The sequence below is a fragment of the Mesoplodon mirus genome (genome assembly GCF_964341445.2).
Source record: "Mesoplodon mirus genome assembly, contig: HAP1_SCAFFOLD_443, whole genome shotgun sequence".
Lineage (NCBI taxonomy): Eukaryota > Metazoa > Chordata > Mammalia > Artiodactyla > Ziphiidae > Mesoplodon > Mesoplodon mirus.
In genome coordinates, this window is record NW_028295532.1 from 1 (window position 1) to 13,272 (window position 13,272).

The window sequence follows — 13,272 nt, forward strand, 5'->3', positions numbered from 1 at the left end:
TTTTGCTGAGTAAAGCCCTTTAACCAAGTAAGTGTTAAACATCAGTGAAATGACTAAGAAGTAGGAAATGGTATGCAAACCTCCTCCTTAACAACTTGTTCCCATCATTCTAGGTTTCTTCCCTATGCACATTTTTCCTTAGGGAATCGTTGATAAATTTTACCTCTAAAACTTACCTATTTCCACTCTCTATCTTCAGGATTTGCCCAATCACTGTTACTTTGTAAACAATTTTAAAAAGTTTTTTTGGGGGTAAGTTCCTTTTTTCCCACAGCTAATGGTTCTCTGTGTCATAGTGTCTGGAACGACCCAGCTACTTCTCCAGTCAGACCAAGCACTTGAAAGGACAAGCCGGTACCCCGAGCTATCCATCCATTCACCCAGTAAGGAAGCCTGATGAGGAGAACTAGGATGTGTAAATTTCTACTGTTGGAATTAAAACAGAATATTCTGGGCTGCATGGATTTATCCTAAACTTCAAATGCATTAATTATAAATAGACCGTTACACTGACTACTATTCTGTATCTTTGAATAACCATATACATTTTTTCTTTTTATAACTGATTTCTAGAGGTCTATTCCTTAATTTTGGCCATATATATGTATACCTCATGATGATAGGATTTCTTACTGTGAGGGATTAATATGTTCTAGGTAATTTTTAATATTATATTTTACATTATTTTACTACCTATGTTACTATAAAAGTAACAGTATTTTACTGGAAAATTGATGCTCAATGAAAAATTTAAAATATGGAAGTTACATGTGGAAAAAATCCCTGAAAATCTTGCCACTGTTTACCTAAGGGTGAATATCCCTTTACAGATGATAGGATGCATTAACACACACACATACATGTTTGATTAAGGTATGTGATGTACCTACCTAAAATACATTAAACTGTTACATGCTTCTGTCATTAAGTTTAAGCCATCATTTTAACAGACCTGTTATTACATAACTATCTTAAAATATAAAGACATTCCTATTGAATATTTCACTTTTACAAAATTTAGTAACATTGACATGCTACTCACCTTTTCTATTTGAATTTCCTAATTATAAGGTCCTATTCTGTGATTTCTATATCAAAGGGACGCACGTTCTATGTTTTGATATGTACTCAGCAACTTCACTTTGAAAATCAATTTTTCAATCCACCGCTAGGAAAAAGTGTGCAAGTCAGTCGTTGAATAAATATGTTTGATGAAATTACCAGATTTCAACAAATAATTTTTTTCTTTTTATCTCAGGCCAGAGAGGAGTAAGGAGATAGAGAACTTGACAAAAGTAATCTACTTCAAACAGCCTCTTTTCTCTACTTAAGAAGTCTTGATGAAAGTAATGCTAAAACCCTTGGGAGACAATCACATCAAAACCTAGACGGAAATGTGGTGAATAAGAAACCAACGATCAGTTCATTTACTAAGAAATGTTTGTCCTCTGTCACTGTCATTAGTAACTCTTTCTGACACTTAAACCTCTGCCTTGACATTCCTGAAAAAAGGGTCAACAGTATGCTTTCTGTATTGCAAGATGAACAATCCATTTTCAGTAAGTCTATACTGTCACAAAAGATAACTAAATTTGTACTGTATAAGATTCACAGAATATTAGATAGACGAAGTCCAAGATAAGATCCAACTTGAAGCGAGGCTGGGGGGAGACAAATGGAGCTCATCATAACAGGACGATGCCACATTAATATTACAAATTGCAATACTGAGTGGTTTTCTAACACTTCAAATTTTTGTCTCCCTGAATTACTTTTAAGGCCAGATTTAGGTTAACTGCTCTGAATACAAATTTTTATGAAATTTTGGAGGGGATTGCAACATAATTTTCAAAAAGTTTTTCCTCATTCATTAACTGAACAAATATCGAGCACCTACAAAGTAGCTGACAATGTTCAGACTGTAGATTCAGAACAAACGTCGCTGCATTCGTGGAATTTACGTTGTAATGGGCATACATTTTGGCATGTTCATCATACTTTTGTACAAGGCCTGCTAAAACTCACACTAAGGCTTCTCCCCTAATATTTAATAGAGGTCAAAGTTCCAACTTACTACACCATTTACCAGAGTTCTCTGCCGTGTGGCCTCCTGACTACTGGGACATGTTGAGCTATGGCTGAAACACCGACTTTAATGAAACAAATGATTTTTTTTTCTTTTGAACTTGATGACTGGAAGAATTCACATGACACCTGAGTTGTTTTTGTTTTTGTTTTACTCATTTTATGGAACTTTTCTCGTGTGTGGGCTCTCTGATGGTCTTACCACTCCTCTCACTTTTATAGGATTTATCAGCAGCATGGATTCTGTGATGAACTGTTAGACTGGAGCGCCAACTGAAGCTCTTACCACAGGTCTCACACTTGTAAGGCTTCTCCCCTGTGTGCACTCTTTGATGAGACTGTAGCTGTGAAGGCCGACTGAAGACCTTACTGCATCTGTCACATCTGTACGGCTTCTCTCCAGTGTGGACGCTTTGATGAAGCTGAAGACTTGAGGCCTGAATGAAGTGCTTCCCACACTCCCCACACTTATATGGTTTCTCTCCTGTGTGGACCCTCTGATGCATGCCGAGGTTCAGGCTCCACTTGAAGCCCTTCCCACACTCCTCACATTTGTATGGCTTTTCTCCAGTGTGGACTTTTTGATGGGCTTGAAGGTGTGAACTCCGACCAAAGCTCTTCCCACACTCTTCACATTTGAATGGTTTTTCTCTGCTGTGGACTCTCTCATGGGCCAGAAGATTTGAGGCCTGCCTGAAGACTTTCCCACACTCCTCACAATTATACGGTTTCTCTCCGGTGTGGATTCTGCAATGAATTTTAAGATCTGCTCTACGACTGAATCCCTTCCCACACTCTTCACATTTGTATGGTTTCTCACCGGTATGGATCAGCTGGTGGATCTGAAGTCGTGAACTCTGATTGAAGCCCTGCCCACACTCCTCACACTTGTAAGGTTTCTCTACACTGTGGGCCTTCTGATGGATTTGAAGATATGAACTCTGACGGAAGCCCTTCCCACATACCTCACATTTATAGGGCTTCTCCCCTGTGTGGACAACCAGATGAACTTGATAATGGGAGTTCCTCCTGAAGCTCTTCCCACACTCATTACATGTGTATGGTTTCTCTCCTGTATGGACTCTTTGATGTGCCTGAAGGTTTGAACTCAGAGTAAAGCCTTTACCACACACATTACGTATGTATGATTTCTCTCCAGTGTGGACTCCCTGATGGGCCTGAAGACTTGAAGGCCGACTAAAGCCTTTCCCACATTCCTCACATTTGTAGGGTTTTTCTCCTGTGTGGACCCTCTGATGAATGTATAGATTTGAGCTAGAAATGAAGCCCTTCCCACACTCCTCACATTTGTACGGTTTCTCTCCCGTATGGACTCTCTGATGGGACTGAAGGTGTGAATTCCGACTGAAGCTCTTATCACATGTGTCACATTTGAATGGTTTCTCCCCAGTGTGGACTCTCTGATGGTCCTGAAGGTGAGAGGCCTGACTGAAGGCCCTCCCACACTCCTCACAATTATAAGGTTTCTCTCCCGTGTGGACTTTACAATGAATAGGTAAGTGCTGACCTACGGCTGAAGCCTTTCCCACATTCCCCACATTTGAATGGTTTCTCTACAGTGTGGACTTTCTGAGGAGTCTGCAGCTGTGAGCTCTGACTGAACTCCTTGCCACACTCATCACACTCACTATGTTTTCCTCCCGCGTGAACTCTCTGATGAATATGAAGAACCGAGCTGTAACGGAAGCCTTTTCCACACTCACTGCACGTATGAGACTTCTCTTTTGAGTGCAATTGCTGGTGAAGATCAAAGGTGGAGAGGTCGGTGAAGGTTTCTTTACGTTCATTACACTGGTAAGGTTTTTGTCCTGTGTGAATCATGCTATTCAGATCCAGTGTTGAAACCCTCGTGCTATCTTTTCTATAATCACTGTAGCCGTAAGATTTTTGACCCTTGTGTACTCCATGAGCATCAAGGTGGTGTGAAATCCAACTGATGGTGTCAACATCCTCTTTACACTGACACAGTTTATTTTTCATGGAAATTTGCTGGTGTCTATTCTGATCATTCTGTGACTCAGCCAATGAAGTTTTCCTCCAAGAATCCTGGGCTCTCAAAGTTGCAAGCCTTGCATTTCCAGTACTACTGGGATCACCTGCTTTATCATTTCATATACGGTTCTCACCTTCAGAAATTTGAATAGAGTCCTGCCCCAATCTGGCAGGGGGAATCACCTTGTTTGTGGAACTGACAACTATTTATCATGGAGTCTTGGCATCTGGTTAAGTCATTTGCAATTTGTTGCCAGATTTGCCAGCAGGCAAGCTCTTCACGTGATCCTCTGTCTTGAACGGCCCTCAACTCACTTTGATTGTTTTCTTCTAGAAGGACAGAGAATTCAGAGATGTGGACACGTGAAAGCTTTGTTCAAAGATTCAAGATTTTACACTTAAGACACAGTGTGAGACTTTAATGAGCCTCAGGATGGTTCAGCTTATCTTTCGCACGACAAATGAAGTTCTCTGGTTTATATACTAACAGAAACCAAGAGATGGTCTGTTAAACTCCCAAATACTTAGCATTAATGAAACCCATTTAAAACCAAATGACTACTCTGACATACTATTTAAATCATCTTTCAAAAATTACATGTCATTCCTACCATAACACAGTATCAATAAAGACAAGCATTTTGCTGTGCTCACAGCTTTAACAGTGCCTAGCAGTTAGTCAGGGCTCAAGAAATGCATGCACAGGTGAACTCAGTTTGATTTCTAGGATTCTCTACAATTCTGAATCCCAGGTTAAGTTTGAACCAAGTCAGAGAAGCGAAACAGCTTTTACAAGTCAGGTATCAGATATAGGAAAAGGACTGGAAAGTACAGTTTTGCTTAAGTTGAAAGGCTGCACCCGAGGCGGCAGCACACCAAGGGGGTTAGTGCTGAGGAGGATATGAAAGGGGCTAAAAACCGGGACTGCCCCGGTGGCACAGTGGTTAATAATCTGCCTGCCAGTGCAGGGGACACAGGTTCGAGCCCTGGTCCGGGAAGATCCCACATGCCGCAGAGCAACTAAGCCCGTGAGCCACAACTACTGAGCCCACGTGCCACAACTACTGAAGCCCGCGTTCCTAGAGACCGTGCTCTGAAACAAGAGAAGCCACTGCAATGAGAAGCCTGCGCACCACAACCAAGAGCTGCTCCCACTCACCACAACTAGAGAAAAGCCCATATGCAGCAACGAAGACCCAATGCAACCAACAATTAATTAATTTTAAAAAAGGGTCTAAGAATCAGTGGGGTTAAAAAAGAGCATGAAGACCTATGCACTGGATCCTTCTCAGGCATTTGTGCTGCCTAATATGTTCCTCCACTCCCCCTGCCAAGCAGGAGTCAAAATTTAGAGGCTAGGGAAGAATGCTGTCTCTTTAAAAACAGCATGGAAAATTTTTGGACACAGATACATTGGTCTTTAACAAGAATGAGTTCCAAAGTGAAGAATGGGCTTTATGAGTGAGCTGGGAATAAATTCCATAGCCTGTGATAAGTATTGAGAAGAAACAGACTAGAAACTATTAAAGAATGATCAAAGCACTCAAGGTGACATTATCTAAAATGCCTTCTACAAGGTACATACAAATGCACACACACACACACACACAAAATGTTTGTAGAGCTAACAAAGATCGATTTCTTATTAGTGAGGTGGGCTTTGGAGGAGGCAAATGGGACGCAGCGGGGCAAATCTTTTAAGGGAAAGGCTAACTCACCAGCTGGCTGTTTTCTGAGACCTGTTCTCCCCTGGTATAAGGGATAAGGAAATAGAAATTTCTTTCCTTCTATGGGACGGTTACCTAAGAAGTAGACATAAGAATCCTCATTCCAAACAGTATTTCCTCCCCAAATGAATTTGCTCTGCTACTGAGAGCTCAAGGAAAGTCACAGGGAAAGCATTTTACTCAGTTTGGTTATAATTACAGGTTCTATACATATTTTTTGTGCAAGTTGATGAGGGCCAACTTGTACAGAAAGGCAAACACACACATACACACATCATGGGCACCTGAGAAGTTAGAATTAGGCTAGGAATTCATTTGAAGACAAAAAAACATTTAGCAATATCCCTTATTCACTCGGATTTGTTCACCGCCTACTAGCTATTTTCATGGAAGGCTAATTTCTCTATCCATTAACTCATTCGTTTATTCAAGAAATATTTAAGAGTTCCTGTCATGTACCAAGACTATGCTAAGCACTGAGGCTAGTGAGCAATAAACATATAACAGCCCGAATTCCTCCTGCACTCCTGGATTACCCTCCAGTGGAAGACAGAGAGGTGAGAAACAGGTGAACAAAATGTACATGAGTGAAACGCTTAGAGACAAAACAAGGCAGGGCAGAGAGAGTGAGAAAGAGAGGACTGTATTTTCCATAGGGTGGTCAGAGGACAGCCACCTCCTCATCTTTAAGGTGACTGACTGAAAGAAGTAGAGGCCTAAAAGATTACAGGTGAAAGAGTATTCCAGGCAGAGAGAAGGACCAGGAAAAGGCTCTGTGGCAGAAGCATCCTTTGCAGGTCTGGAAAAGATAGGGTAAGAGGGAGGAGAGGTGGTGTATTCAGGGAGGTGGTGGAGAACGAACAGCAGCCCACAGAAGGCTCTAGAAGCCACTTTAAGTGGTTTTTATTCTAAGTAAAAGAAGCCACAAGAGAATTTTGAAACAAGAACATAACCTGACTTAAAGTTACAAAAGATCACTTTGCCACCTAAAGAACAAACTGTGGGAGGAGAAGGGTGGCAACAGGTGACCAGTACAAAGACTATGCAATAATCCTGGAAAGAGATTTCCAACTGGGACCAGGTGATGGACAGCACAGGGCTGGTGAGAAGCAAAACAGATAGAGAGCTAACCACAGGAACTCACGGCTGCTTGGTTCTCACCTAAATTTCTATCTGGGTTGCTGAATTCATCAACCAAAGCCTCTCTTCTCTTTCTATATGTTTTGTATCTCGTTTGAAGAATGAGAACATGCAAAGTCACAAGTTCACATGAACGGGCTAGAGCGAAAGTTTACTAGAAATTTGAGTTCCAACTGCATATTCAAGGTATTGAAAGCTGTGTTTTTCAAACTTTGTATCATGACCCACTGAAGAAACAGCATTTATTTCACAACCTAGATACACAGGTAGAAAAGTATACATTACTAAAACGAAGCTTGAATGACCTATATCTAACCAATGTCTCCTTTCATGAAATCTGTTCCCACTGGCTCTCACACCACTCATGCCATCGCCCAGAGTTTCTGCTGCAATGTGTTGTACTCTTCCTAAGAAACTCTGATATTTTCTATACTATTTTATTTCATTAAAAAATCACACGTAGGGCTCAATAAATTGGCTTTATGATCCACTAATGGCGGGGAGGGAAATCTGAAGAAGAATACACAAGGTACAGCAAGATACTGTCGATTTACAGTTCTTTTACAAAATAATTGAAAAGGACCTGAAACACACTGTTTGGAAAGACCAGAGACATCCTCTCGTGTCCCACAGGAATTGCAAAAGTCTGGTCCCCAAACTCAGGGAACCACCTCAAGAGGCCCAAAGCCTTGAAACACCAAGGTCACAAAGACACTCGCAGAGAAAGGCTGTCCTCACCCACTGAGACCAGGTTCCGGAAGTTTTCCACCATCACATCCTGGTACAGCTTCCTCTGGGCCGAGTCCAGCAGCCCCAGCTCCTCCTCTGTGAAGGCCACGGCCACGTCCTTGAAGGTCACCACCTCCTACGACAAACAACACCACCTCAATCTTATACCCAGTGGCCAGTGGAAGAGGGGCAGCCCCGAGGAGACGAGGAGGATGGGAAGTTGCTCCGGCTCCTGTGAGGTGTGCAGACTTCCCAGCACCCCCCCTTTCCATCCTGCCAATGCCACACACTGACTTTCCTCAGCCTCACCGGACGTGCAGCTATGAAAGAGAAAGCTTTGTGTATTTACCTGGGGCTCTCAGACAACTCATAAGTAAACTCCCTAGAATTCTAACCACTGGATCCTGAACTAAAAAGCTTTCACTCTTTAATTATTATTGCCAAGTGCCCCAGAAACAGTTACCAATTTAGTCCTGGCAGTATTTGATGGCACCTGCTTTCTCACTGAGGTGGGAACCAGCTGAGAAGGAGTGTTATATGTGGAAACTAACCAAAAGGCCGTGCCAGGTCTCTGAATGAAAACTCTCTCTTTCCCCGTTCCTGTCTTTCGCTTGAATGCAATACTCTGACTCCAGACCCTTGGTTTTCTGGGTGAGTCTGAGTTGGTTCCTCCTTTTCTCACAACCCCGATTCTTTATATTTAAAACAAAGATGAAACCAAGCACCTCTTTATACAATTGTTCTGAGCTGTCTATGCAGTGACAAGTGCTTTAAGTACCACTGGACTTTTTCAACTAAGGTCATGTATTACTCTGATTAGAAAAAAATATAAGATGGAAAAAGAAACAAACCAGTAAATAAAATACACAAAGGGTCTGACTCAAGCATGGGGAAGACTGAATCTAACTCTGGTCGAGAGAAAACTTCTAACAATACATGACTTTTTCTGCGTGAAGCAGCAGTTTGATCCTGCTGTGCTCTGCCGTATTTGGATATTCTACCAAAAAACATCCAAGGCACCACATGTAAAACATACCTCTTAAATTCTGAACACCTAAACCTACTATGTTAAGGGCAAAAAGGGGCAATATTCTTCAGAACAGATATTTTGAGAAACAGGTTAAATCAGGAACACCGTCACTGTAGTGGTCCTGAAACAGGAGAAGTCTTTAAACTAAATGTCTGTGAATAAAGAATAGTTTAAAAAATAGGTGCAGGGCTCCCCTGGTGGCGCAGTGGTTGAGAGTCCGCCTGCCGATGCAGGGGGCACGGGTTCGGGCCCCGGTCCGGGAAGATCCCACATGCCGCGGAGCAGCTGGGCCCGTGAGCCACGGCCGCTGAGCCTGCGCGTCCGGAGCCTGTGCCCCGCAACGGGAGAGGCCACAACAGTGAGAGGCCCGCATACCAGAAAAAAAAAAATAGGTGCATAAGTTTGCAGGAACATGATAAAACAATTAAAAGTGAATGTTAGCTAGTATTAAATGAAAAAAACAATTTAAAACTGTATCTATGTTATAAATACAAATACACATCCATGAATACATATGATGGAGAGATTACAGAAATATAAAAGCAGCTAATTTGTAAGCAGGTAAGCGGTAGACTGGAAGATGTCCTTCATTTCCCTTAATTTTTCTTTTACTTGTAAAATAAAAAAATGATGAAATAAAACAAATTAAAACCGAAACCAATTAAATTTAACAGGAATTTTAAAAAAAGCACACATGGCACACTCAGGTCCTCATATGCTTAGACTCTCCTTGAAAGAGAAAACCCATATGGAACTATACCCAATATTTCGTAATAACCTATAAGGGAAAAGAATCTGAAAATATATGTATATATATGTATAACTGAATCACTTTGCTGTACACCTGAAATTAATACATTGTAAATCAGAAAAAGAAAAAAAGAGGAAAACCTGTGTCCAACCTGAGTACAAAAATGGCGTTTTTAACAGCAAGAAAGGCAAGCTCTACTCACCTGGAATGTGCTCATTTTCTCTCTCCTTCTGGGGCAGTGCAGAGTCCTAGCAAGACAGACAGGGAAAGAAGAAGTCAAACTGGAAACTGGTTTAAAGAAAAAGAAGTCACTAACCCACGTGGTGCTCATTGTGAATTACCAAGGCTCCCAGTCCTCGGGGTGGCTACAGCTGACTATGCTTGATGAGCAGAGCCCCACGCAGATACCAGATGCCCCCGTGAACCCCCTCAGTGGCTGTGTGAGGAATGACCTGCCCATCCATACACAGTGGCCCCCTCACAGTGTGCCTGCAGCTTCCACAGGGGTCATTCTTATTCTGGGTATGGTGTAAACAGAGACCATGTAAGTCAGAGTAGGTTTTGGAGTCAATATGCATGGGCTCTGATCAGGCTACGCCATTCACGAGCAGTGTCACCCTGGGCAAGTTATTCACATCTCTTCGCCTCAGTTCTGTCCTCTGCCAGTAGGGGAGAACACGGGCATCCACCTCGTGAGATCGTCATAAGGTAGGAAGCTCTGAGAACACCACTGTCAGGGTTTCTTATTTCTTAGCAACTGCGGTAAAGCAGATGATATTTTAGTGAGAAATTATCCTTAGAGATGTGATTTCTACCAACAGAAGACTGTCAGACATGTGGAGGTCCTACGTTGTTGCCCTGTTATGTGAGAGTCTTTATAGACTTCCGAAAATCTCTGCTTGTCTTCCTAAAGATTTTGTGACTGCAACAATAATATTTAAATTGACATGGACAACTTTTTACAAAAGGTATAAAAAGACGTTAAGTTTCTTTTTAAACAGGAAGTACCCTTTTGACAATTATGCACAGAGGTAAAGAGAACTAATAAAAGCCAGGATTCTGCAACAACAGTAAAAAATAGTTTGACAGTCCATACCTAATTCAAATGAAAAAAAGACAGGAATCTGAATTGTAATTATATCATTATAAATATAGGAAAGTTTAAGAAATAAATGGGAGACTTCCCTGGTGGTGCAGTGGATAAGACTCCACATTCCCAATGCAGGGGGCCCGGGTTCGATCTAGTACAAAAGATGGCAATGATTCCACTCCCCAAAGCTTGGGAGAGAGATATCTTCACAACTTCTAACGACCTCCATTTTGACTCTACACTTGCTAGCTGTCTTCTGCTCAATTCAGGATTCTGAAAGGGGCCCTGACAGTTGACAATAATTAGTGGGGGAATAAAATCATTGGACTAAGTAGGCCTTTGGTGAATCCAGCTCAGTTTTATCTGTGACATCCAGCAGGGTCGATTTCCTCGGCCTCAGTTTCCAGAAAAGACCCTCTCTTGAGCTTCTCGAATTTTCACGTGCATGTGAATTACTGCGGGATCTTGTTGGAACGCAGCCTCCTGGAACCCCTACGCAGAAATTATAAATCAGAAGGTCTCGAATGGGGCTCAAGGCTGGGCACTTCTATCCAAGTGATGCCAAGGCCGCTGGTTTGTGGACCACAATTTGAGTAGCACTGCAGTGTAACATCAGTCCCACAAAGAACAGCCTCCACGACACAGAAACATACACAAAGAGTAACCAGACAAAAAGGCACGAAAACATTAACAACTGGTATCTTTACATCCTAAAGTTACAGATAATTAAAATTTTTCTTTATGTATATATCTGCATTTTTCCATAATGATTATGCTACTTCTATGATATACATATTATTTGAAATAAAATAAATGACCCAGTTGAGAAAACTATCTTAAAAACTCATAAAATAGCCTAAACCTTGCTCTCAAGGTCCCCACAATTAAGTCCCGACCTCCTTTCATGATATGATTCTAGCCAGTACCCTATGCTCAAAGAGAATATACCAAAGGGATTAGCAAACTCAGCTGCTGGACTCAAACTGCCTGGGTCCCAACCCCAGCTCTGCCTCCTACCATCTGGGTGAGGATGGGCCAACAGGGCTGTGTTCCCTGCCCCCAGCTCCTCAGCCTTAAAGTAGAGAAAACAGCAGTACCAATTCACAGAGCCACCGCCTGATGGAAAAGTGTTCATTTGCATAAAGCTTTTAGAATGGAAATTAGTGACCAAGGCTCAGTTATCATCGTTACCCATGTCTCATACGTTCTACAATTTATAGGAATACCTTAAGGAGAAGAATGCCAAGTCCTACTCACGTGGGGCTCTGTTGCCTCTTCCTCCGTGCAGTGCTTTGTGAGAAGCCAGGGCTGGGGAAGGAAAGGAGACTGTGAAATACCAGGGCTGTGTTTCCATCCCCACTAATTCATACCGCACCCCCTTCCGCCCCCGTACCAGCTACAAGTCCTCTCCTCCCAAAACAGGCCAGGAGTCCAGGACAATTCAGCTTCCTGGGCTCACAGAATCCCGCTGCGAAATGGGTGCCTCCCGAATTAGCGTAGTATTAATACCAACAATGTATCAGGCAGTTGTAGACCTTTTACTTGTGCTATCTCGTTTCTTCTCACAACACTATATTAACAAGGCGTTCCTTTTTCCCCCCTTTTACCGAACAGCAACGGAGGCACAGAGGAGTTAAGCAACTCACCCAGTGTGACGCCGTATGAAGCGGTAGGGCTAGCTCATAGGTGGGGGACGGGGTCAGGTTAGGGGTGAAGAAAACCGGGGAGACCCTCAAACCCCAGGAGGCACGACCTGAGCCCACCCCATCCCGGGTACGTTACCAAACGCAAAGAAGCTCCGCCCGCGGGACGTACATCACCACTCCAGGCCCTCAAACCTCCGCTTTTAGCCGCTCCTCCTCTTTCTCCCCAAATGAAAGGTCTGCAAAGGGGAAGCTTGAATGGGTCGTGAAGAGCGGACCTGAAACTCCGTCATCAGGCAAAACATGGCTGCTGCGTGTCCTCCTGGGGCGGAAGTGCCTGCGACTAACCCGGAACTCCTGGACCACATTTCCCAGAATTCCGCGGGTAAACCTTTACAGCGAGGCGTTACTGTAGCTGCAGTGTATGGGACTACACGAGTTTACGAGCTCTGGACTACATGTCCCAGAATGCAAGGGTGGTTGCGGGGGTGCCTACCGGCACGAGCTCTGGACTACATGTTTTCACTCTGGTTTTCACTTTCCGGAATCCCTGAGAAGGTCTCAGGCCGTCTTGCCGTTCTACTGTGTAGGCCTCAGAAGAGTGTAGATTCTGTTCATTGAAAGGCGTACAAACTCAGTAGAATTTTGGACGTCTTCCAGAGGCTAAGCGACATAAAAGCATTACCAGCCACGAAGGCTTCCTGGTAAACCCCAAAGAGTTTCACCATTGGAATAAGGGGAGAAGGAAACTGGGCTTTCTTTGGCAGGGACTGAAGCCAAACGCCAAAACACCTCATTCCCTGAAATTGTGTAAAGGTGAACGTGTTTTGTTAGCATCTTACAACCCGTGCAGAAGCAAGGGAAAATCCTTTCTAGAGACAGACATCAACATCCTAGGTCTCAAGTTATTTCTGTAATTATAAAATCTGTGACATTGCTATTTGACCAAGTGAACTTTAAGGGGAAGGAAAAAGCATTACTTGACATACGGAGGGACACTTCACAGTCATAAAAGTTTCAAATTCTCAGAAACTAATAACTTCAGCTGATACTTTATAAAGCAA

The 13,272-nt window shown here is 42.8% G+C and overlaps 1 long non-coding RNA gene across 1 annotated transcript; it reads right to left on the bottom strand.

Moving 5' to 3' along the window:
* Positions 1–9,676: 9,676 nt before the first annotated feature.
* LOC309797382 lies at positions 9,677–12,461 on the bottom strand. Its single transcript, XR_016039665.1, has 3 exons — positions 12,348–12,461; positions 11,823–11,873; positions 9,677–9,723 (listed from the first exon to the last, which is right to left on the bottom strand). It is a non-coding gene; the product is annotated as an uncharacterized lncRNA (long non-coding RNA).
* Between the last annotated feature and the right edge of the window lie 811 nt (positions 12,462–13,272).